The sequence below is a fragment of the Tasmannia lanceolata genome, unplaced genomic scaffold (assembly GCF_043159265.1).
Source record: "Tasmannia lanceolata isolate RefF3 unplaced genomic scaffold, GAP_Taslan_0.1 ptg000018l, whole genome shotgun sequence".
NCBI classification, from domain to species: Eukaryota; Viridiplantae; Streptophyta; class Magnoliopsida; order Canellales; family Winteraceae; genus Tasmannia; species Tasmannia lanceolata.
Window position 1 is genome coordinate 39,740,946 of NW_027518695.1, and position 25,971 is coordinate 39,766,916.

Consider the following 25,971-nt stretch of genomic DNA (forward strand, 5'->3'; position numbering starts at 1 on the left):
AAATTTGTTCCATTTCGAAGGACTCGAACTGTAGTTTAAAGCGGAAGAAACGGAGATTAAAAAAGCCAAGTATTTTGAGAGTTATGGTGGAAATAGTTTGACTCGCATTTTAGTCTAGCAGTTTACAGACCAACCTGCAATTGATTGAGTATAACTTACTCAATTTAACTCGGAATTGATTCAAATGCATGCCATTTTGAAGATGTCGAAGTGTAGTTGAAAACGAAAGAAACAGAGATGAAAAATTCCAAGTATCTTAAGAGTTATGATGGAAATAGTTAGACTCGCGCTTTCGCTTAGCAGTTTACTGACCTACCTCCGATTGAATGACCATAACTCACTCAATTCAACTCGGAATTCATTAAAATTCGTTCCATTACAAAGGAGTCGAAAGTGTAGCTGAAAACGGAAGAAACGGAGATGAAAACTCCAAGTATTTTGAGAGTTATGATGGAAATAGTTAGACTCTCGCTTTCGCCTAGCAGTTTATAGACCTACCTCCGATTGAATGACCATAACTCACTCAATTCAACCCGGATTTCATTGAAATTTATTCCATTTCGAAGGAGTCGACGGAGATGCAAAAAGCCAAGTATTTTGAGAGTTATGGTGGAAATAGTTAGACTCGCACTTTGGTCTAGCTGTTTACAGACCTACCTCCGATTGATTGACCATAACTCACTCAATTCAACTCAGAATTGAATCAAATTCATGGCATTGCGAAGATGTCGAAGTGTAGTTGGAAATGGAGATGAAAAACTCCAAGTATTTTAAGAGTTACGATGTAAATAGTTAGACTCGCGCTTTCGCCTAGCAGTTTACTGACCTACCTCCGATTGAATGACCATAACTCACTCAATTCAACTCGGAATTCATTGAAATTCGTTCCATTACGAAGGAGTCGAAAGTGTAGCTGAAAACATAAGAAACGGAGATGAAAAACTCCAAGTATTTTAAGAGTTACGATGGAAATAGTTAGACTCGCGCTTTCGCCTAGCAGTTTACTGACCTACCTCCGATTGAATGACCATAACCCACTCAATTCAACTCGGAATTCTTTGAAATTCGTTCCATTACGAAGGAGTCGAAAGTGTAGCTGAAAACGGAAAAAACGGAGATGAAAACTCCAAGTATTTTGAGAGTTATGGTGGAAATAGTTAGACTCGCGCTTTTGCCTAGCAGTTTACTGACCTAACTCCGATTGAATGACCATAACCCACTCAATTCAACTCGGAATTCATTGAAATGCGTTCCATTACGAAGGAGTCGAAAGTGTAGCTGAAAACGGAAGAAACGGAGATGAAAACTCCAAGTATTTTGAGAGTTATAGTGGAAATAGTTAGCCTCGCGTTTTCGCCTAGCCGTTTACAGACCTACCTCCGATTGATTGACTATAACTCACTCAATTCCACTCGATATTGATTCAAATTCATGCAATTTCGAAGATGTCGAAGTGTAGTTGAAAACGGAAGAAACGGAGATGAAAAACTCCAAGTATTTTAAGAGTTATGATGGAAATAGTTAGACTCTCGCTTTCGCCTAGCAGTTTACAGACCTACCTCCGATTGAATGACCATAACTCACTCAATTCAACCCGGATTTCATTGAAATTTGTTCCATTTCGAAGGGGTCGACGGAGATGCAAAAAGCCAAGTATTTTGAGAGTTATGGTGGAAATAGTTAGACTCGCACTTTGGTCTAGCAGTTTACAGACCTACCTCCGATTGATTGACCATAACTCACTCAATTCAACTCAGAATTGAATCAAATTCATGGCATTGCGAAGATGTCGAAGTGTAGTTGGAAATGGAGATGAAAAACTCCAAGTATTTTAAGAGTTACGATGGAAATAGTTAGACTCGCGCTTTCGCCTAGCAGTTTACTGACCTACCTCCGATTGAATGACCATAACTCACTCAATTCAACTCGGAATTCATTTAAATTCGTTCCATTACGAAGGAGTCGAAAGTGTAGCTGAAAACGGAAGAAACGGAGATGAAAACTCCAAGTATTTTGAGAGTTATGGTGGAAATAGTTAGACTCGCGTTTTCGCCTAGCAGTTTACAGACCTACCTCCGATTGATTGACTATAACTCACTCAATTCCACTCGACATTGATTCAAATTCATGCAATTTCGAAGATGTCGAAGTGTAGTTGAAAACGGAAGAAACGGAGATGAAAAACTCCAAGTATTTTAAGAGTTATGATGGAAATAGTTAGACTCTCGCTTTCGCCTAGCAGTTTACAGACCTACCTCCGATTGAATGACCATAACTCACTCAATTCAACCCGGATTTCATTGAAATTTGTTCCATTTCGAAGGAGTCGACGGAGATGCAAAAAGCCAAGTATTTTGAGAGTTATGGTGGAAATAGTTAGACTCGCACTTTGGTCTAGCAGTTTACAGACCTACCTCCGATTGATTGACCATAACTCAACTCAGAATTGAATCAAATTCATGGCATTGCGAAGATGTCGAAGTGTAGTTGGAAATGGAGATGAAAAACTCCAAGTATTTTAAGAGTTACGATAGAAATAGTTAGACTCGCGCTTTCGCCTAGCAGTTTACTGACCTACCTCCGATTGAATGACCATAACCCACTCAATTCAACTCGGAATTCATTGAAATTCGTTCCATTACGAAGGAGTCGAAAGTGTAGCTGAAAACGGAAGAAACGGAGATGAAAACTCCAAGTATTTTGAGCGTTATGGTGGAAATAGTTAGACTCGCGTTTTCGCCTAGCAGTTTACAGACCTACCTCCGATTGATTGACTATAACTCACTCAATTCCACTCGACATTGATTCAAATTCATGCCATTTCGAAGATGTCGAAGTGTAGCTGAAAACATAAGAAACGGAGATGAAAAACTCCAAGTATTTTAAGAGTTACGATGGAAATAGTTAGACTCGCGCTTTCGCCTAACAGTTTACTGACCTACCTCCGATTGAATGACCATAACCCACTCAATTCAACTCGGAATTCTTTGAAATTCGTTCCATTACGAAGGAGTCGAAAGTGTAGCTGAAAACGGAAAAAACGGAGATGAAAACTCCAAGTATTTTGAGAGTTATGGTGCAAATAGTTAGACTCGCGTTTTCGCCTAGCAGTTTTCAGACCTACCTCCGATTGAATGACCATAAGTCACTAAATTCACCTCGGAATTCATTGAACTTTGTTCCGTTTCGAAGGAGTCGAAGTGTAGTTTAAAACAGAAGAAACGGAGATAAAAAACGCCAAGTATTTTGAGATTTATGGTGGAAATTGTTAGACTCGCACTTTAGTCTAGCAGTTTACAGACTTACCTCCGATTGATTGACTATAACTCACTCAATTCAACTCGAAATTGATTCAAATTAATGCAATTTCGAAGATGTCGAAGTGTAGTTGAAAACGGAAGAAACGGAGATGAAAACTCCAAGTATTTTAAGAGTTATGATGGAAATAGATAGACTCTCGCTTTCGCCTAGCACTTTACAGACATACCTCCGATTGAATGACCATAACTCACTCAATTCAACCCGGATTTCATTGAAATTTGTTCCATTTCGAAGGAGTCGAAGTGTAGTTTAAAACGGAAGAAACGGAGATTAAAAAAGCCAAGTATTTTGAGAGTTATGGTGTAAATAGTTAGACTCGCACTTTGGTCTAGCAGTTTACAGACCTACCTCCGATTGATTGACCATAACTCACTCAATTCAACTCAAAATTGAATCAAATTCATGGCATTGCGAAGGTGGCGAAGTGTAGTTGGAAATGGAGATGAAAAACTTCAAGTAATTTAAGAGTTATGATGGACATAGTTAGACTCGCGCTTTCGCCTAGCAGTTTACAGACCTACCTCCGAGTGAATGACCATAACTCACTCAATTCAACTCGGAATTCATTGAAATTTATTCCATTTCGAAGGACTCGAACTGTAGTTTAAAGCGGAAGAAACGGAGATTAAAAAAGCCAAGTATTTTGAGAGTTATGGTGGAAATAGTTTGACTCGCATTTTAGTCTAGCAGTTTACAGACCAACCTGCAATTGATTGAGTATAACTTACTCAATTTAACTCGGAATTGATTCAAATGCATGCCATTTTGAAGATGTCGAAGTGTAGTTGAAAACGAAAGAAACAGAGATGAAAAATTCCAAGTATCTTAAGAGTTATGATGGAAATAGTTAGACTCGCGCTTTGCTCTAGTAGTTTACAGACCTGCTTCCGATTCATTGACCATAAGTCACTCAATTCGACTCGGAATTTATTCAAATTCATGCCATTTGGAAGATGTCGAAGAGTAGCTGAAAACGAAAGAAACGGAGATGGAAAACTTCAAGTATTTTAAGAGTTATGATAGAAATAGTTAGACTCGCGCTTTCGCCTAGCAGTTTACAGACCTACCTCCGATTTAATGACCACAACGCACTCAATTGAACATGTAATTCAATGAAATTTGTTGCATTTCGAAGGAGTCGAAGTGTAGTTTAAAACAGAAGAAACGGAGATGAAAAACTACTTGTATTTTGAGAGTTATGATGGAAATAGTTAGATTCGCGCTTTGGTCTAGCAGTTTGCAGACATACCTCCGATTGATTGACCATAACTCACTCAATTCAACTCGGAATTCATTGAAATTTATTCCATTTCGAAGGAGTCGAAGTGTAGTCTAGAACGGAAGAAACAGAGATGAAAAACTCCAAGTATTTTGAGAGTTATGACGGAAATAGTTAGACTCGCGCTTTGGTCTAGCACTTTAGAGACCTACGTCCGGTTGATTGACCATAACTCAGTCAATTTAACTCGGAATTGAGTCAAATTCATGCCGTTTCGAAGATGTCGAAGTGTAGTTGAAAACATAAGAAACGGAGATGAAAAACTCCAAGTATTTTAAGAGTTATGACGGAAATAGTTAGACTCGCCCTTTCGCCTAGCAGTTTACAGACCTACCTCCGATTGAATGACCATAACTCACTCAATTCAACCCGGAATTAATTGAAATTTGTTCCATTTCGAATGAGTAGAAGTGTAGTTTGAAACGAAACAAACGGAGGTTAAAAAAGCCAAGTATTTCGGGAGTTATGATGGAAATAGTTAGACTCGCACTTTAGTGTAGCAGTTTACAGACCTACCTCCGATTGATTGACCATAACTCAGTAAATTCAACTCGAAATTTAGTCAAATTCATGCCGTTTCGAAGATGTCGAAGTGTAGTTGAAAACATAAGAAACGGAGATGAAAAACTCCAAGTATTTTAAGAGTTACGATGGAAATAGTTAGACTCGCGCTTTCGCCTAGCAGTTTACTGACCTAACTCCGATTGAATGACCATAACCCACTCAATTCAACTCGGAATTCATTGAAATTCGTTCCATTACGAAGGAGTCGAAAGTGTAGCTGAAAACGGAAGAAACGGAGATGAAAACTCCAAGTATTTTGAGAGTTATAGTGGAAATAGTTAGCCTCGCATTTTCGCCTAGCAGTTTACAGACCTACCTCCGATTGATTGACTATAACTCACTCAATTCCACTCGACATTGATTCAAATTCATGCAATTTCGAAGATGTCGAAGTGTAGTTGAAAACGGAAGAAACGGAGATGAAAAACTCCAAGTATTTTAAGAGTTATGATGGAAATAGTTAGACTCTCGCTTTCGCCTAGCAGTTTACAGACCTACCTCCGATTGAATGACCATAACTCACTCAATTCAACCCGGATTTCATTGAAATTTGTTCCATTTCGAAGGAGTCGACGGAGATGCAAAAAGCCAAGTATTTTGAGAGTTATGGTGGAAATAGTTAGACTCGCACTTTGGTCTAGCAGTTTACAGACCTACCTCCGATTGATTGACCATAACTCACTCAATTCAACTCAGAATTGAATCAAATTCATGGCATTGCGAAGATGTAGAAGTGTAGTTGGAAATGGAGATGAAAAACTCCAAGTATTTTAAGAGTTACGATGGAAATAGTTAGACTCGCGCTTTCGCCTAGCAGTTTACTGACCTACCTCCGATTGAATGACCATAACTCACTCAATTCAACTCGGAATTCATTGAAATTCGTTCCATTACGAAGGAGTCGAAAGTGTAGCTGAAAACGGAAGAAACGGAGATGAAAACTCCAAGTATTTTGAGAGTTATGATGGAAATAGTTAGACTCTCGCTTTCGCCTAGCAGTTTACAGACCTACCTCCGATTGAATGACCATAACTCACTCAATTCAACCCGGATTTCATTGAAATTTGTTCCATTTCGAAGGAGTCGACGGAGATGCGAAAAGCCAAGTATTTTGAGAGTTATGGTGGAAATAGTTAGACTCGCACTTTGGTCTAGCAGTTTACAGACCTACCTCCGATTGATTGACCATAACTCACTCAATTCAACTCAGAATTGAATCAAATTCATGGCATTGCGAAGATGTCGAAGTGTAGTTGGAAATGGAGATGAAAAACTCCAAGTATTTTAAGAGTTACGATGTAAATAGTTAGACTCGCGCTTTCGCCTAGCAGTTTACTGACCTACCTCCGATTGAATGACCATAACTCACTCAATTCAACTCGGAATTCATTGAAATTCGGTCCATTACGAAGGAGTCGAAAGTGTAGCTGAAAACATAAGAAACGGAGATGAAAAACTCCAAGTATTTTAAGAGTTACGATGGAAATAGTTAGACTCGCGCTTTCGCCTAGCAGTTTACAGACCTACCTCCGATTGAATGACCATAACTCACTCAATTCAACCCGGAATTAATTGAAATTTGTTCCATTTCGAATGAGTAGAAGTGTAGTTTAAAACGAAAGAAACGGAGGTTAAAAAAGGCAAGTATTTCGGGAGTTATGATGGAAATAGTTAGACTCGCACTTTAGTGTAGCAGTTTACAGACCTACCTCCGATTGATTGACCATAACTCAGTAAATTCAACTCGAAATTTAGTCAAATTCATGCCGTTTCGAAGATGTCGAAGTGTAGTTGAAAACATAAGAAACGGAGATGAAAAACTCCAAGTATTTTAAGAGTTACGATGGAAATAGTTAGACTCGCGCTTTCGCCTAGCAGTTTACTGACCTACCTCCGATTGAATGACCATAACCCACTCAATTCAACTCGGAATTCATTGAAATTCGTTCCATTACGAAGGAGTCGAAAGTGTAGCTGAAAACGGAAGAAACGGAGATGAAAACTCCAAGTATTTTGAGAGTTATGGTGGAAATAGTTAGACCTGCGTTTTCGCCTAGCAGTTTACAGACCTACCTCCGATTGATTGACTATAACTCACTCAATTCCACTCGACATTGATTCAAATTCATGCAATTTCGAAGATGTCGAAGTGTAGTTGAAAACGGAAGAAACGGAGATGAAAAACTCCAAGTATTTTAAGAGTTATGATGGAAATAGTTAGACTCTCGCTTTCGCCTAGCAGTTTACAGACCTAACTCCGATTGAATGACCATAACTCACTCAATTCAACCCGGATTTCATTGAAATTTGTTCCATTTCGAAGGAGTCGACGGAGATGCAAAAAGCCAAGTATTTTGAGAGTTATGGTGGAAATAGTTAGACTCGCACTTTGGTCTAGCAGTTTACAGACCTACCTCCGATTGATTGACCATAACTCACTCAATTCAACTCAGAATTGAATCAAATTCATGGCATTGCGAAGATGTCGAAGTGTAGTTGGAAATGGAGATAAAAAACTCCAAGTATTTTAAGAGTTACGATGGAAATAGTTAGACTCGCGCTTTCGCCTAGCAGTTTACTGACCTACCTCCGTTGAATGACCATAACCCACTCAATTCAACTCGGAATTCATTGAAATTCATTCCATTACGAAGGAGTCGAAAGTGTAGCTGAAAACGGAAGAAACAGAGATGAAAACTCCAATTATTTTGAGAGTTATGGTGGAAATAGTTAGACTCGCGTTTTCGCCTAGCAGTTTACAGACCTACCTCCGATTGATTGACCATAACTCACTCAATTCAACCCGGATTTCATTAAAATTTGTTCCATTTCGAAGGAGTCGAAGTGTAGTTTAAACCGGAAGAAACGGAGATGCAAACAGCCAAGTATTTTGAGAGTTATGGTGGAAATAGTTAGACTCGCACTTTGGTCTAGTAGTTTACAGACCTACCTTCGATTGATTGACCATAACTCACTCAATTCAACTCAGAATTGAATCAAATTCATGGCATTGCGAAGATGTCGAAGTGTAGTTGGAAATGGAGATGAAAAACTCCAAGTAATTTAAGAGTTATGATGGACATAGTTAGACTCGCGCTTTCGCCTAGCAGTTTACAGACCAACCTCCGAGTGAATGACCATAACATCACTCAATCCAACTCGGAATTCATTAAAAATTTTCCATTTCGAAGGACTCGAACTGTAGTTTAAAACGGAAGAAACGGAGATGAAAAAAGCCAAGTATTTTGAGAGTTATGGTGGAAATAGTTAGACTCGCACTTTGGTCTAGCAGTTTACAGACTAACCTGCAATTGATCGACCATAACTTACTCAATTTAACTCGGAATTGATTCAAATTCATGCCATTTTGAAGATGTCGAAGTGTAGTTTGAAAATGAAAGAAACAGAGATGAAAAATTCCAAGTATCTTAAGAGTTATGATGGAAATAGTTAGACTCGCGCTTTGGTCTAGCAGTTTACAGACCTGCTTCCGATTCATTGACCATAAGTCACTCAATTCGACTCGGAATTTATTCAAATTCATGCCATTTGGAAGATGTCGAAGAGTAGCTGAAAACGAAAGAAACGGAGATGAAAAACTCCAAGTATTTTAAGATTTATGATAGAAATAGTTAGACTCGCGCTTTCGCCTAGCAGTTTACAGACCTACCTCCGATTTAATGACCACAACTCACTCAATTGAACATGTAACTCAATGAAATTTGTTGCATTTCGAAGGAGTCGAAGTGTAGTTTAAAACGGAAGAAACGGAGATGAAAAACTACTTGTATTTTGAGAGTTATGATGAAATAGTTAGATTCGCGCTTTGGTCTAGCAGTTTGCAGACATACCTCCGATTGATTGACCATAACTCACTCAATTCAACTCGGAATTCATTGAAATTTATTCCATTTCGAAGGAGTCGAAGTGTAGTCTAAAAGGGAAGAAACAGAGATGAAAAACTCGAAGTATTTTGAGAGTTATGACGGAAATAGTTAGACTCGCGCTTTGGTCTAGCAGTTTAGAGACCTACGTCCGGTTGATTGACCATAACTCAGTCAATTCAACTCGGAATTGAGTCAAATTCATGCCGTTTCGAAGATGTCGAAGTGTAGTTGAAAACATAAGAAAATGAGATGAAAAACTCCAAGTATTTTAAGAGTTATTATGGAAATAGTTAGACTCTTTCTTTCGCCTAGCAGTTTACAGACCTACCTCCGATTGAATGACCATAACTCACTAAATTCAACCCGGATTTCATTAAAATTTGTTCCATTTCGAAGGAGTCGAAGTGTAGTTTAAAACGGAAGAAACAGAGTTGCAAAAAGCCAAGTATTTTGAGAGTTATGGTGGAAATTGTTAGACTCGCACTTTGGTCTAGTAGTTTATAGACCTACCTCCGATTGATTGACCATAACTCACTCAATTCAACTCAGAATTGAATCAAATTCATGGCATTGCGAAGATGTCGAAGTGTAGTTGGAAATGGAGATGAAAAACTCCAAGTAATTTAAGAGTTATGATGGACATAGTTAGACTCGCGCTTTCGCCTAGCAGTTTACAGACCTTCCTCCGAGTGAATGACCATAACTTACTCAATTTAACTCGGAATTGATTCAAATTCATGCCATTTTGAAGATGTCGAAGTGTAGTTTGAAAACGAAAGAAACAGAGATGAAAAATTCCAAGTATCTTAAGAGTTATGATGGAAATAGTTAGACTCGCGCTTTGGTCTAGCAGTTTACAGACCTGCTTCCGATTCATTGACCATAAGTCACTCAATTCGACTCCGAATTTATTCAAATTCATGCCATTTGGAAGATGTCGAAGAGTAGCTGAAAACGAAAGAAACGGAGATGAATAACTCTAAGTATTTTAAGATTTATGATAGAAATAGTTAGACTCGCGCTTTCGCCTAGCAGTTTACAGACCTACCTCCGATTTAATGACCACAACTCACTCAATTGAACATGTAACTCAATAAAATTTGTTGCATTTCGAAGGAGTCGAAGTGTAGTTTAAAACGGAAGAAACGGAGATGAAAAACTACTTGTATTTTGAGAGTTATGATGAAATAGTTAGATTCGCGCTTTGGTCTAGCAGTTTGCAGACCTACCTCCGATTGAATGACCATAACTCACTCAATTCAATCCGGAATTAATTGAATTTGTTCCATTTCGAATGAGTAGAAGTGTAGTTTAAAACGAAAGAAACAGAGGTTAAAAAGCCAAGTATTTCGGGAGTTATGATGGAAATAGTTAGACTCGCACTTTAGTGTAGCAGTTTACAGACCTACCTCCGATTGATTGACCATAACTCAGTCAATTCAACTCGGAATGGAGTCAAATTCATGCTGTTTCGAAGATGTCGAAGTGTAGTTGAAAACATAAGAAACGGAGATGAAAAACTCCAAGTATTTTAAGAGTTACGATGGAAATAGTTAGACTCGCGCTTTCGCCTAGCAGTTTACTGACTTACCTCCGATTGAATGACCATAACCCACTCAATTCAACTCGGAATTCATTGAAATTTGTTCCATTACGAAAGAGTCGAAAGTGTAGCTGAAAACGGAAGAAACGGAGATGAAAACTTCAAGTATTTTGAGTGTTATGGTGGAAATAGTTAGACTCGCATTTTCGCCTAGCAGTTTACAGACCTACCTCCGATTGAATGACCATAAGTCACTAAATTCAACTCGGAATTCATTGAACTTTGTTCCATTTCGAAGGAGTCGAAGTGTAGTTTAAAACAGAAGAAACGGAGATAAAAAAAGCCAAGTATTTTGAGATTTATGGTGCAAATTGTTAGACTCGCACTTTAGTCTAGCAGTTTACAGACTTACCTCCGATTGATTGACTATAACTCACTCAATTCAACTCGAAATTGATTCAAATTCATGCAATTTCAAAGATGTCGAAGTGTAGTTGAAAACGGAAGAAACAGAGATGAAAACTCCAAGTATTTTAAGAGTTATGATGGAAATAGATAGACTCTCGCTTTCGCCTAGCACTTTACAGACCTACCTCCGATTGAATGACCATAACTCACTCAATTCAACCCGGATTTCATTGAAATTTGTTCCATTTCGAAGGAGTCGAAGTGTAGTTTAAAACGGAAGAAACGGAGATTAAAAACGCCAAGTATTTTGAGAGTTATGGTGTAAATAGTTAGACTCGCACTTTGGTCTAGCAGTTTACAGACCTACCTCCGATTGATTGACCATAACTAACTCAATTCAACTCAGAATTGAATCAAATTCATGGCATTGCGAAGATGTCGAAGTGTAGTTGGAAATGGAGATGAAAAACTTCAAGTAATTTAAGAGTTATGATGGACATAGTTAGACTCGCGCTTTCGCCTAGCAGTTTACAGACCTACCTCCGAGTGAATGACCATAACTCACTCAATTAAACTCGGAATTCATTGAAATTTGTTCCATTTCGAAGGACTCGAACTGTAGTTTAAAGCGGAAAAAACGGAGATTAAAAAAGCCAAGTATTTTGAGAGTTATGGTGGAAATAGTTTGACTCGCATTTTAGTCTAGCAGTTTACAGACCAACCTGCAATTGATTGAGTATAACTTACTCAATTTAACTCGGAATTGATTCAAATGCATGCCATTTTGAAGATGTCGAAGTGTAGTTGAAAACGAAAGAAACAGAGATGAAAAATTCCAAGTATCTTAAGAGTTATGATGGAAATAGTTAGACTCGCGCTTTGCTCTAGTAGTTTACAGACCTGCTTCCGATTCATTGACCATAAGTCACTCAATTCGACTCGGAATTTATTCAAATTCATGCCATTTGGAAGATGTCGAAGAGTAGCTGAAAACGAAAGAAGCGGAGATGAAAAATTTCAAGTATTTTAAGAGTTATGATAGAAATAGTTGGACTCGCGCTTTCGCCTAACAGTTTACAGACCTACCTCCGGTTTAATGACCACAACGCACTCAATTGAACATGTAATTCAATGAAATTTGTTGCATTTCGAAGGAGTCGAAGTGTAGTTTAAAACAGAAGAAACGGAGATGAAAAACTACTTGTATTTTGAGAGTTATGATGGAAATAGTTAGATTCGCGCTTTGGTCTAGCAGTTTGCAGACATACCTCCGATTGATTGACCATAACTCACTCAATTCAACTCGAAATTCAATGAAATTTATTCCATTTCGAAGGAGTCGAAGTGTAGTCTAAAACGGAAGAAACAGAGATGAAAAACTCCAAGTATTTTGAGAGTTATGACGGAAATAGTTAGACTCGCGCTTTGGTCTAGCACTTTAGAGACCTACGTCCGGTTGATTGACCATAACTCAGTCAATTCAACTCGGAATTGAGTCAAATTCATGCCGTTTCAAAGATGTCGAAGTGTAGTTGAAAACATAAGTAACGGAGATGAAAAACTCCAAGTATTTTAAGAGTTATGACGGAAATAGTTAGACTCGCCCTTTCGCCTAGCAGTTTACAGACCTACCTCCGATTGAATGACCATAACTCACTCAATTCAACCCGGAATTAATTGAAATTTGTTCCATTTCGAATGAGTAGAAGTGTAGTTTAAAACGAAAGAAACGGAGGTTAAAAAAGCCAAGTATTTCGGGAGTTATGATGGAAATAGTTAGACTCGCACTTTAGTGTAGCAGTTTACAGACCTACCTCCGATTGATTGGCCATAACTCAGTAAATTCAACTCGAAATTTAGTCAAATTCATGCCGTTTCGAAGATGTCGAAGTGTAGTTGAAAACATAAGAAATGGAGATGAAAAACTCCAAGTATTTTAAGAGTTACGATGGAAATAGTTAGACTCGCGCTTTCGCCTAGCAGTTTACTGACCTACCTCCGATTGAATGACCATAACCCACTCAATTCAACTCGGAATTCATTGAAATTCGTTCCATTACGAAGGAGTCGAAAGTGTAGCTGAAAACGAAAGAAACGGAGATGAAAACTCCAAGTATTTTGAGAGTTATGGTGGAAATAGTTAGACTCGCGTTTTCGCCTAGCAGTTTACAGACCTACCTCCGATTGATTGACTATAACTCACTCAATTCCACTCGACATTGATTCAAATTCATGCAATTTCGAAGATGTCGAAGTGTAGTTGAAAACGGAAGAAACGGAGATGAAAAACTCCAAGTATTTTAAGAGTTATGATGGAAATAGTTAGACTCTCGCTTTCGCCTAGCAGTTTCCAGACCTACCTTCGATTGAATGACCATAACTCACTCAATTCAACCCGGATTTCATTGAAATTTGTTCCATTTCGAAGGAGTCGACGGAGATGCAAAAAGCCAAGTATTTTGAGAGTTATGGTGGAAATAGTTAGACTCGCACTTTGGTCTAGCAGTTTACAGACCTACCTCCGATTGATTGACCATAACTCACTCAATTCAACTCAGAATTGAATCAAATTCATGGCATTGCGAAGATGTCGAAGTGTAGTTGGAAATGGAGATGAAAAACTCCAAGTATTTTAAGAGTTACGATGGAAATAGTTAGACTCGCGCTTTCTCCTAGCAGTTTACTGACCTACCTCCGATTGAATGACCATAACCCACTCAATTCAACTCGGAATTCATTGAAATTCATTCCATTACGAAGGAGTCGAAAGTGTAGCTGAAAACGGAAGAAACGGAGATGAAAACTCCAAGTATTTTGAGAGTTATGGTGGAAATAATTAGACTCGCATTTTCGCCTAGCAGTCTACAGACCTACCTCCGATTGATTGACTATAACTCACTCAATTCCACTCGACATTGATTCAAATTCATGCCATTTCGAAGATGTCGAAGTGTAGCTGAAAACATAAGAAACGGAGATGAAAAACTCCAAGTATTTTAAGAGTTACGATGGAAATAGTTAGACTCGCGCTTTCGCCTAGCAGTTTACTGACCTACCTCCGATTGAATGACCATAACCCACTCAATTCAACTCGGAATTCTTTGAAATTCGTTCCATTACGAAGGAGTCGAAAGTGTAGCTGAAAACGAAAGAAACAGAGATGAAAAAAGCCAAGTATTTTGAGAGTTACGGTGTAAATAGTTAGACTCGCACTTTGGTCTAGCAGTTTACAGACCTACCTCCGATTGATTGACCATAACTCACTCAATTCAACTCAGAATTGAATCAAATTCATGGCATTGCGAAGATGTCGAAGTGTAGTTGGAAATGGAGATGAAAAACTTCAAGTAATTTATGAGTTATGATGGACATAGTTAGACTCGCGCTTTCGCCTAGCAGTTTACAGACCTACCTCCGAGTGAATGACCATAACTCACTCAATTCAACTCGGAATTCATTGAAATTTGTTCCATTTCGAAGGACTCGAACTGTAGTTTAAAGCGGAAGAAACGGAGATTAAAAAGCCAAGTATTTTGAGAGTTATGGTGGAAATAGTTTGACTCGCATTTTAGTCTAGCAGTTTACAGACCAACCTGCAATTGATTGAGTATAACTTACTCAATTTAACTCGGAATTGATTCAAATGCATGCCATTTTGAAGATGTCGAAGTGTAGTTGAAAACGAAAGAAACAGAGATGAAAAATTCCAAGTATCTTAAGAGTTATGATGGAAATAGTTAGACTCGCGCTTTGCTCTAGTAGTTTACAGACCTGCTTCCGATTCATTGACCATAAGTCACTCAATTCGACTCGGAATTTATTCAAATTCATGCCATTTGGAAGATGTCGAAGAGTAGCTGAAAACGAAAGAAACGGAGATGAAAAACTTCAAGTATTTTAAGAGTTATGATAGAAATAGTTAGACTCGCGCTTTCGCCTAGCAGTTTACAGACCTACCTCCGATTTAATGACCACAACGCACTCAATTGAACATGTAATTGAATGAAATTTGTTGCATTTCGAAGGAGTCGAAGTGTAGTTTAAAACAGAAGAAACGGAGATGAAAAACTACTTGTATTTTGAGAGTTATGATGGAAATAGTTAGATTCGCGCTTTGGTCTAGCAGTTTGCAGACATACCTCCGATTGATTGACCATAACTTACTCAATTCAACTCGAAATTCAATGAAATTTATTCCATTTCGAAGGAGTCGAAGTGTAGTCTAAAACGGAAGAAACAGAGATGAAAAACTCCAAGTATTTTGAGAGTTATGACGGAAATAGTTAGACTCGCGCTTTGGTCTAGCACTTTAGAGACCTACGTCCGGTTGATTGACCATAACTCAGTCAATTCAACTCGGAATTGAGTCAAATTCATGCCGTTTCGAAGATGTCGAAGTGTAGTTGAAAACATAAGTAACGGAGATGAAAAACTCCAAGTATTTTAAGAGTTATGACGGAAATAGTTAGACTCGCCCTTTCGCCTAGCAGTTTACAGACCTACCTCCGATTGAATGACCATAACTCACTCAATTCAACCCGGAATTAATTGAAATTTGTTCCATTTCGAATGAGTAGAAGTGTAGTTTAAAACGAAAGAAACGGAGGTTAAAAAAGCCAAGTATTTCGGGAGTTATGATGGAAATAGTTAGACTCGCACTTTAGTGTAGCAGTTTACAGACCTACCTACGATTGATTGACCATAACTCAGTAAATTCAACTCGAAATTTAGTCAAATTCATGCCGTTTCGAAGATGTCGAAGTGTAGTTGAAAACATAAGAAACGGAGATGAAAAACTCCAAGTATTTTAAGAGTTACGATGGAAATAGTTAGACTCGCGCTTTCGCCTAGCAGTTTACTGACCTACCTCCGATTGAATGACCATAACCCACTCAATTCAACTCGGAATTCATTGAAATTCGTTTCATTACGAAGGAGTCGAAAGTGTAGCTGAAAACGGAAGAAACGGAGATGAAAACTCCAAGTATTTTGAGAGTTATGGTGGAAATAGTTAGACTCGCGTTTTCGCCTAGCAGTTTACAGACCTACCTCCGATTGATTGACTATAACTCACTCAATTCCACTCGACATTGATTCAAATTCATGCAATTTCGAAGATGTCGAAGTGTAGTTGAAAACGGAAGAAACGGAGATGAAAAACTCCAAGTATTTTAAGAGTTATGATGGAAATAGTTAGACTCTCGCTTTCGCCTAGCAGTTTCCAGACCTACCTTCGATTGAATGACCATAACTCACTCAATTCAACCCGGATTTCATTGAAATTTGTTCCATTTCGAAGGAGTCGACGGAGATGCAAAAAGCCAAGTATTTTGAGAGTTATGGTGGAAATAGTTAGACTCGCACTTTGGTCTAGCAGTTTACAGACCTACCTCCGATTGATTGACCATAACTCACTCAATTCAACTCAGAATTGAATCAAATTCATGGCATTGCGAAGATGTCGAAGTGTAGTTGGAAATGGAGATGAAAAACTCCAGGTATTTTAAGAGTTACGATGGAAATAGTTAGACTCGCGCTTTCTCCTAGCAGTTTACTGACCTACCTCCGATTGAATGACCATAACCCACTCAATTCAACTCGGAATTCATTGAAATTCATTCCATTACGAAGGAGTCGAAAGTGTAGCTGAAAACGGAAGAAACGGAGATGAAAACTCTAAGTATTTTGAGAGTTATGGTGGAAATAATTAGACTCGCATTTTCGCCTAGCAGTCTACAGACCTACCTCCGATTGATTGACTATAACTCACTCAATTCCACTCGACATTGATTCAAATTCATGCCATTTCGAAGATGTCGAAGTGTAGCTGAAAACATAAGAAACGGAGATGAAAAACTCCAAGTATTTTAAGAGTTACGATGGAAATAGTTAGACTCGCGCTTTCGCCTAGCAGTTTACTGACCTACCTCCGATTGAATGACCATAACCCACTCAATTCAACTCAAAATTCTTTGAAATTCGTTCCATTACGAAGGAGTCGAAAGTGTAGCTGAAAACGAAAGAAACAGAGATGAAAAAAGCCAAGTATTTTGAGAGTTACGGTGTAAATAGTTAGACTCGCACTTTGGTCTAGCAGTTTACAGACCTACCTCCGATTGATTGACCATAACTCACTCAATTCAACTCAGAATTGAATCAAATTCATGGCATTGCGAAGATGTCGAAGTGTAGTTGGAAATGGAGATGAAAAACTTCAAGTAATTTATGAGTTATGATGGACATAGTTAGACTCGCGCTTTCGCCTAGCAGTTTACAGACCTACCTCCGAGTGAATGACCATAACTCACTCAATTCAACTCGGAATTCATTGAAATTTGTTCCATTTCGAAGGACTCGAACTGTAGTTTAAAGCGGAAGAAACGGAGATTAAAAAGCCAAGTATTTTGAGAGTTATGGTGGAAATAGTTTGACTCGCATTTTAGTCTAGCAGTTTACAGACCAACCTGCAATTGATTGAGTATAACTTACTCAATTTAACTCGGAATTGATTCAAATGCATGCCATTTTGAAGATGTCGAAGTGTAGTTGAAAACGAAAGAAACAGAGATGAAAAATTCCAAGTATCTTAAGAGTTATGATGGAAATAGTTAGACTCGCGCTTTGCTCTAGTAGTTTACAGACCTGCTTCCGATTCATTGACCATAAGTCACTCAATTCGACTCGGAATTTATTCAAATTCATGCCATTTGGAAGATGTCGAAGAGTAGCTGAAAACGAAAGAAACGGAGATGAAAAACTTCAAGTATTTTAAGAGTTATGATAGAAATAGTTAGACTCGCGCTTTCGCCTAGCAGTTTACAGACCTACCTCCGATTTAATGACCACAACGCACTCAATTGAATATGTAATTGAATGAAATTTGTTGCATTTCGAAGGAGTCGAAGTGTAGTTTAAAACAGAAGAAACGGAGATGAAAAACTACTTGTATTTTGAGAGTTATGATGGAAATAGTTAGATTCGCGCTTTGGTCTAGCAGTTTGCAGACATACCTCCGATTGATTGACCATAACTTACTCAATTCAACTCGAAATTCAATGAAATTTATTCCATTTCGAAGGAGTCGAAGTGTAGTCTAAAACGGAAGAAACAGAGATGAAAAACTCCAAGTATTTTGAGAGTTATGACGGAAATAGTTAGACTCGCGCTTTGGTCTAGCACTTTAGAGACCTACGTCCGGTTGATTGACCATAACTCAGTCAATTCAACTCGGAATTGAGTCAAATTCATGCCGTTTCGAAGATGTCGAAGTGTAGTTGAAAACATAAGTAACGGAGATGAAAAACTCCAAGTATTTTAAGAGTTATGACGGAAATAGTTAGACTCGCCCTTTCGCCTAGCAGTTTACAGACCTACCTCCGATTGAATGACCATAACTCACTCAATTCAACCCGGAATTAATTGAAATTTGTTCCATTTCGAATGAGTAGAAGTGTAGTTTAAAACGAAAGAAACGGAGGTTAAAAAAGCCAAGTATTTCGGGAGTTATGATGGAAATAGTTAGACTCGCACTTTAGTGTAGCAGTTTACAGACCTACCTACGATTGATTGACCATAACTCAGTAAATTCAACTCGAAATTTAGTCAAATTCATGCCGTTTCGAAGATGTCGAAGTGTAGTTGAAAACATAAGAAACGGAGATGAAAAACTCCAAGTATTTTAAGAGTTACGATGGAAATAGTTAGACTCGCGCTTTCGCCTAGCAGTTTACTGACCTACCTCCGATTGAATGACCATAACCCACTCAATTCAACTCGGAATTCATTGAAATTCGTTTCATTACGAAGGAGTCGAAAGTGTAGCTGAAAACGGAAGAAACGGAGATGAAAACTCCAAGTATTTTGAGAGTTATGGTGGAAATAGTTAGACTCGCGTTTTCGCCTAGCAGTTTACAGACCTACCTCCGATTGATTGACTATAACTCACTCAATTCCACTCGACATTGATTCAAATTCATGCAATTTCGAAGATGTCGAAGTGTAGTTGAAAACGGAAGAAACGGAGATGAAAAACTCCAAGTATTTTAAGAGTTATGATGGAAATAGTTAGACTCTCGCTTTCGCCTAGCAGTTTACAGACCTACCTCCGATTGAATGACCATAACTCACTCAATTCAACCCGGATTTCATTGAAATTTGTTCCATTTCGAAGGAGTCGACGGAGATGCAAAAAGCCAAGTATTTTGAGAGTTATGGTGGAAATAGTTAGACTCGCACTTTGGTCTAGCAGTTTACAGACCTACCTCCGATTGATTGACCATAACTCACTCAATTCAACTCAGAATTGAATCAAATTCATGGCATTGCGAAGATGTCGAAGTGTAGTTGGAAATGGAGATGAAAAACTCCAAGTATTTTAAGAGTTACGATGGAAATAGTTAGACTCGCGCTTTCGCCTAGCAGTTTACTGACCTACCTCCGATTGAATGACCATAACCCACTCAATTCAACTCGGAATTCATTGAAATTCATTCCATTACGAAGGAGTCGAAAGTGTAGCTGAAAACGGAAGAAACGGAGATGAAAACTCCAAGTATTTTGAGAGTTATGGTGGAAATAGTTAGACTCGCGTTTTCGCGTAGCAGTTTACAGACCTACCTCCGATTGATTGACTATAACTCACTCAATTCCACTCGACATTGATTCAAATTCATGCCATTTCGAAGATGTCGAAGTGTAGCTGAAAACATAAGAAACGGAGATGAAAAACTCCAAGTATTTTAAGAGTTACGATAGAAATAGTTAGACTCGCACTTTCGCCTAGCAGTTTACTGACCTACCTCCGATTGAATGACCATAACCCACTCAATTCAACTCGGAATTCTTTGAAATTCGTTCCATTACGAAGGAGTCGAAAGTGTAGCTGAAAACGAAAGAAACAGAGATGAAAAAAGCCAAGTATTTTGAGAGTTATGGTGTAAATAGTTAGACTCGCACTTTGGTCTAGCAGTTTACAGACCTACCTCCGATTGATTGACCATAACTCACTCAATTCAACTCAGAATTGAATCAAATTCATGGCATTGCGAAGATGTCGAAGTGTAGTTGGAAATGGAGATGAAAAACTTCAAGTAATTTAAGAGTTATGATGGACATAGTTGGACTCGCGCTTTCGTCTAGCAGTTTACAGACCTACCTCCGAGTTAATGACCATAACTCACTCAATTCAACTCGGAATTCATTGAAATTTGTTCCATTTCGAAGGACTCGAACTGTAGTTTAAAGCGGAAGAAACGGAGATTAAAAAAGCCAAGTATTTTGAGAGTTATGGTGGAAATAGTTTGACTCGCATTTTAGTCTAGCAGTTTACAGACCAACCTGCAATTGATTGAGTATAACTTACTCAATTTAACTCGGAATTGATTCAAATGCATGCCATTTTGAAGATGTCGAAGTGTAGTTGAAAACGAAAGAAACAGAGATGAAAAATTCCAAGTATCTTAAGAGTTATGATGGAAATAGTTAGACTCGCGCTTTGCTCTAGTAGTTTACAGACCTGCTTCCGATTCATTGACCATAAGTCACTCAATTCGACTCGGAATTTATTCAAATTCATGCCATTTGGAAGATGTCGAAGAGTAGCTGAAAACGAAAGAAGCGGAGATGAAAAACTTCAAGTATTTTAAGAGTTATGATAGAAATAGTTAGACTCGCGCTTTCGCCTAGCAGTTTACAGACCTACCTCCGATTTAATGACCACAACGCACTTAATTGAACATGTAATTCAATGAAATTTGTTGCATTTCGAAGGAGTCGAAGTGTAGTTTAAAACAGAAGAAACGGAGATGAAAAACTACTTGTATTTTGAGAGTTATGATGGAAATAGTTAGATTCGCGCTTTGGTCTAGCAGTTTGCAGACATACCTCCGATTGATTGACCATAACTCACTCAATTCAACTCGGAATTCAATGAAATTTATTCCATTTCGAAGGAGTCGAAGTGTAGTCTAAAGCGGAAGAAACAGAGATGAAAAACACCAAGTATTTTGAGAGTTATGACGGAAATAGTTAGACTCGCGCTTTGGTCTAGCACTTTAGAGACCTACGTCCGGTTGATTGACCATAACTCAGTCAATTCAACTCGGAATTGAGTCAAATTCATGCCGTTTCGAAGATGTCGAATTGTAGTTGAAAACATACTAACGGAGATGAAAAACTCCAAGTATTTTAAGAGTTATGACGGAAATAGTTAGACTCGCCCTTTCGCCTAGCAGTTTACAGACCTACCTCCGATTGAATGACCATAACTCACTCAATTCAACCCGGAATTAATTGAAATTTGTTCCATTTCGAATGAGTAGAAGTGTAGTTTAAAACGAAAGAAACGGAGGTTAAAAAAGCCAAGTATTTCGGGAGTTATGATGGAAATAGTTAGACTCGCACTTTAGCGTAGCAGTTTACAGACCTACCTCCGATTGATTGACCATAACTCAGTAAATTCAACTCGAAATTTAGTCAAATTCATGCCGTTTCGAAGATGTCGAAGTGTAGTTGAAAACATAAGAAACGGAGATGAAAAACTCCAAGTATTTTAAGAGTTACGATGGAAATAGTTAGACTCGCGCTATCGCCTAGCAGTTTACTGACCTACCTCCGATTGAATGACCATAACCCACTCAATTCAACTCGGAATTCATTGAAATTAGTTCCATTACGAAGGAGTCGAAAGTGTAGCTGAAAACGGAAGAAACGGAGATGAAAAATCCAAGTATTTTGAGAGTTATGGTGGAAATAGTTAGACTCGCGTTTTCGCCTAGCAGTTTACAGACCTACCTCCGATTGATTGACTATAACTCACTCAATTCCACTCGACATTGATTCAAATTCATGCAATTTCGAAGATGTCGAAGTGTAGTTGAAAACGGAAGAAACGGAGATGAAAAACTCCAAGTATTTTAAGAGTTATGATGGAAATAGTTAGACTCTCGCTTTCGCCTAGCAGTTTACAGACCTACCTTCGATTGAATGACCATAACTCACTCAATTCAACCCGGATTTCATTGAAATTTGTTCCATTTCGAAGGAGTCGACGGAGATGCAAAAAGCCAAGTATTTTGAGAGTTATGGTGGAAATAGTTAGACTCGCACTTTGGTCTAGCAGTTTACAGACCTACCTCCGATTGATTGACCATAACTCACTCAATTCAACTCAGAATTGAATCAAATTCATGGCATTGCGAAGATGTCGAAGTGTAGTTGGAAATGGAGATGAAAAACTCCAAGTATTTTAAGAGTTACGATGGAAATAGTTAGACTCGCGCTTTCTCCTAGCAGTTTACTGACCTACCTCCGATTGAATGACCATAACCCACTCAATTCAACTCGGAATTCATTGAAATTCATTCCATTACGAAGGAGTCGAAAGTGTAGCTGAAAACGGAAGAAACGGAGATGAAAACTCCAAGTATTTTGAGAGTTATGGTGGAAATAGTTAGACTCGCGTTTTTGCCTAGCAGTTTACAGACCTACCTCCGATTGATTGACTATAACTCACTCAATTCCACTCGACATTGATTCAAATTCATGCCATTTCGAAGATGTCGAAGTGTAGCTGAAAACATAAGAAACGGAGATGAAAAACTCCAAGTATTTTAAGAGTTACGATGGAAATAGTTAGACTCGCGCTTTCGCCTAGCAGTTTACTGACCTACCTCCGATTGAATGACCATAACCCACTCAATTCAACTCGGAATTCTTTGAAATTCGTTCCATTACGAAGGAGTCGAAAGTGTAGCTGAAAACGAAAGAAACAGAGATGAAAAAAGCCAAGTATTTTGAGAGTTATGGTGTAAATAGTTAGACTCGCACTTTGGTCTAGCAGTTTACAGACCTACCTCCGATTGATTGACCATAACTCACTCAATTCAACTCAGAATTGAATCAAATTCATGGCATTGCGAAGATGTCGAAGTGTAGTTGGAAATGGAGATGAAAAACTTCAAGTAATTTAAGAGTTATGATGGACATAGTTAGACTCGCGCTTTCGCCTAGCAGTTTACTGACCTACCTCCGATTGAATGACCATAACCCACTCAATTCAACTCGGAATTCATTGAAATTCGTTCCATTACGAAGGAGTCGAAAGTGTAGCTGAAAACGGAAGAAACGGAGATGAAAACTCCAAGTATTTTGAGAGTTATGGTGGAAATAGTTAGACTCGCGTTTTCGCCTAGCAGTTTACAGACCTACCTCCGATTGATTACCTATAACTCACTCAATTCCACTCGACATTGATTCAAATTCATGCAATTTCGAAGATGTCGAAGTGTAGTTGAAAACGGAAGAAACGGAGATGAAAAAGTCCAAGTATTTTAAGAGTTATGATGGAAATAGTTAGACTCTCGCTTTCGCCTAGCAGTTTACAGACCTACCTCCGATTGAATGACCATAACTCACTCAATTCAACCCGGATTTCATTGAAATTTGTTCCATTTCGAATGAGTCGACGGAGATGCAAAAAGCCAAGTATTTTGAGAGTTATGGTGGAAATAGTTAGACTCGCACTTTGGTGTAGCAGTTTACAGACCTACCTCCGATTGATTGACCATAACTCACTCAATTCAACTCAGAATTGAATCAAATTCATGGCATTGCGAAGATGTCGAAGTGTAGTTGGAAATGGAGATGAAAAACTCCAAGTATTTTAAGAGTTACGATGGAAATAGTTAGACTCGCGCTTTCGCCTAGCAGTTTACTGACCTACCTCCGATTGAATGACCATAACCCACTCAATTCAACTCGGAATTCATTGAAATTCATTCCATTACGAAGGAGTCGAAAGTGTAGCTGAAAACGGAAGAAACGGAGATGAAAACTCCAAGTATTTTGAGAGTTATGGTGGAAATAATTAGACTCGCGTTTTCGCCTAGCAGTCTACAGACCTACCTCCGATTGATTGACTATAACTCACTCAATTCCACTCGACATTGATTCAAATTCATGCCATTTCGAAGATGTCGAAGTGTAGCTGAAAACATAAGAAACGGAGATGAAAAACTCCAAGTATTTTAAGAGTTACGATGGAAATAGTTAGACTCGCGCTTTCGCCTAGCAGTTTACTGACCTACCTCCGATTGAATGACCATAACCCACTCAATTCAACTCGGAATTCTTTGAAATTCGTTCCATTACGAAGGAGTCGAAAGTGTAGCTGAAAACGAAAGAAACAGAGATGAAAAAAGCCAAGTATTTTGAGAGTTACGGTGTAAATAGTTAGACTCGCACTTTGGTCTAGCAGTTTACAGACCTACCTCCGATTGATTGACCATAACTCACTCAATTCAACTCAGAATTGAATCAAATTCATGGCATTGCGAAGATGTCGAAGTGTAGTTGGAAATGGAGATGAAAAACTTCAAGTAATTTATGAGTTATGATGGACATAGTTAGACTCGCGCTTTCGCCTAGCAGTTTACAGACCTACCTCCGAGTGAATGACCATAACTCACTCAATTCAACTCGGAATTCATTGAAATTTGTTCCATTTCGAAGGACTCGAACTGTAGTTTAAAGCGGAAGAAACGGAGATTAAAAAAGCCAAGTATTTTGAGAGTTATTGTGGAAATAGTTTGACTCGCATTTTAGTCTAGCAGTTTACAGACCAACCTGCAATTGATTGAGTATAACTTACTCAATTTAACTCGGAATTGATTCAAATGCATGCCATTTTGAAGATGTCGAAGTGTAGTTGAAAACGAAAGAAACAGAGATGAAAAATTCCAAGTATCTTAAGAGTTATGATGGAAATAGTTAGACTCGCGCTTTGCTCTAGTAGTTTACAGACCTGCTTCCGATTGATTGACTATAACTCACTCAATTCCAGTCAACATTGATTCAAATTCATGCCATTTCGAAGATGTCGAAGTGTAGCTGAAAACATAAGAAACGGAGATGAAAAACTCCAAGTATTTTAAGAGTTACGATGGAAATAGTTAGACTCGCGCTTTCGCCTAGCAGTTTACTGACCTACCTCCGATTGAATGACCATAACCCACTCAATTCAACTCGGAATTCTTTGAAATTCGTTCCATTACGAAGGAGTCGAAAGTGTAGCTGAAAACGAAAGAAACAGAGATGAAAAAAGCCAAGTATTTTGAGAGTTATGGTGTAAATAGTTAGACTCGCACTTTGGTCTAGCAGTTTACAGACCTACCTCCGATTGATTGACCATAACTCACTCAATTCAACTCAGAATTGAATCAAATTCATGGCATTGCGAAGATGTCGAAGTGTAGTTGGAAATGGAGATGAAAAACTTCAAGTAATTTAAGAGTTATGATGGACATAGTTAGACTCGCGCTTTCGCCTAGCAGTTTACTGACCTACCTCCGATTGAATGACCATAACCCACTCAATTCAACTCGGAATTCATTGAAATTCGTTCCATTACGAAGGAGTCGAAAGTGTAGCTGAAAACGGAAGAAACGGAGATGAAAACTCCAAGTATTTTGAGAGTTATGGTGGAAATAGTTAGACTCGCGTTTTCGCCTAGCAGTTTACAGACCTACCTCCGATTGATTACCTATAACTCACTCAATTCCACTCGACATTGATTCAAATTCATGCAATTTCGAAGATGTCGAAGTGTAGTTGAAAACGGAAGAAACGGAGATGAAAAACTCCAAGTATTTTAAGAGTTATGATGGAAATAGTTAGACTCTCGCTTTCGCCTAGCAGTTTACAGACCTACCTCCGATTGAATGACCATAACTCACTCAATTCAACCCGGATTTCATTGAAATTTGTTCCATTTCGAAGGAGTCGACGGAGATGCAAAAAGCCAAGTATTTTGAGAGTTATGGTGGAAATAGTTAGACTCGCACTTTGGTGTAGCAGTTTACAGACCTACCTCCGATTGATTGACCATAACTCACTCAATTCAACTCAGAATTGAATCAAATTCATGGCATTGCAAAGATGTCGAAGTGTAGTTGGAAATGGAGATGAAAAAC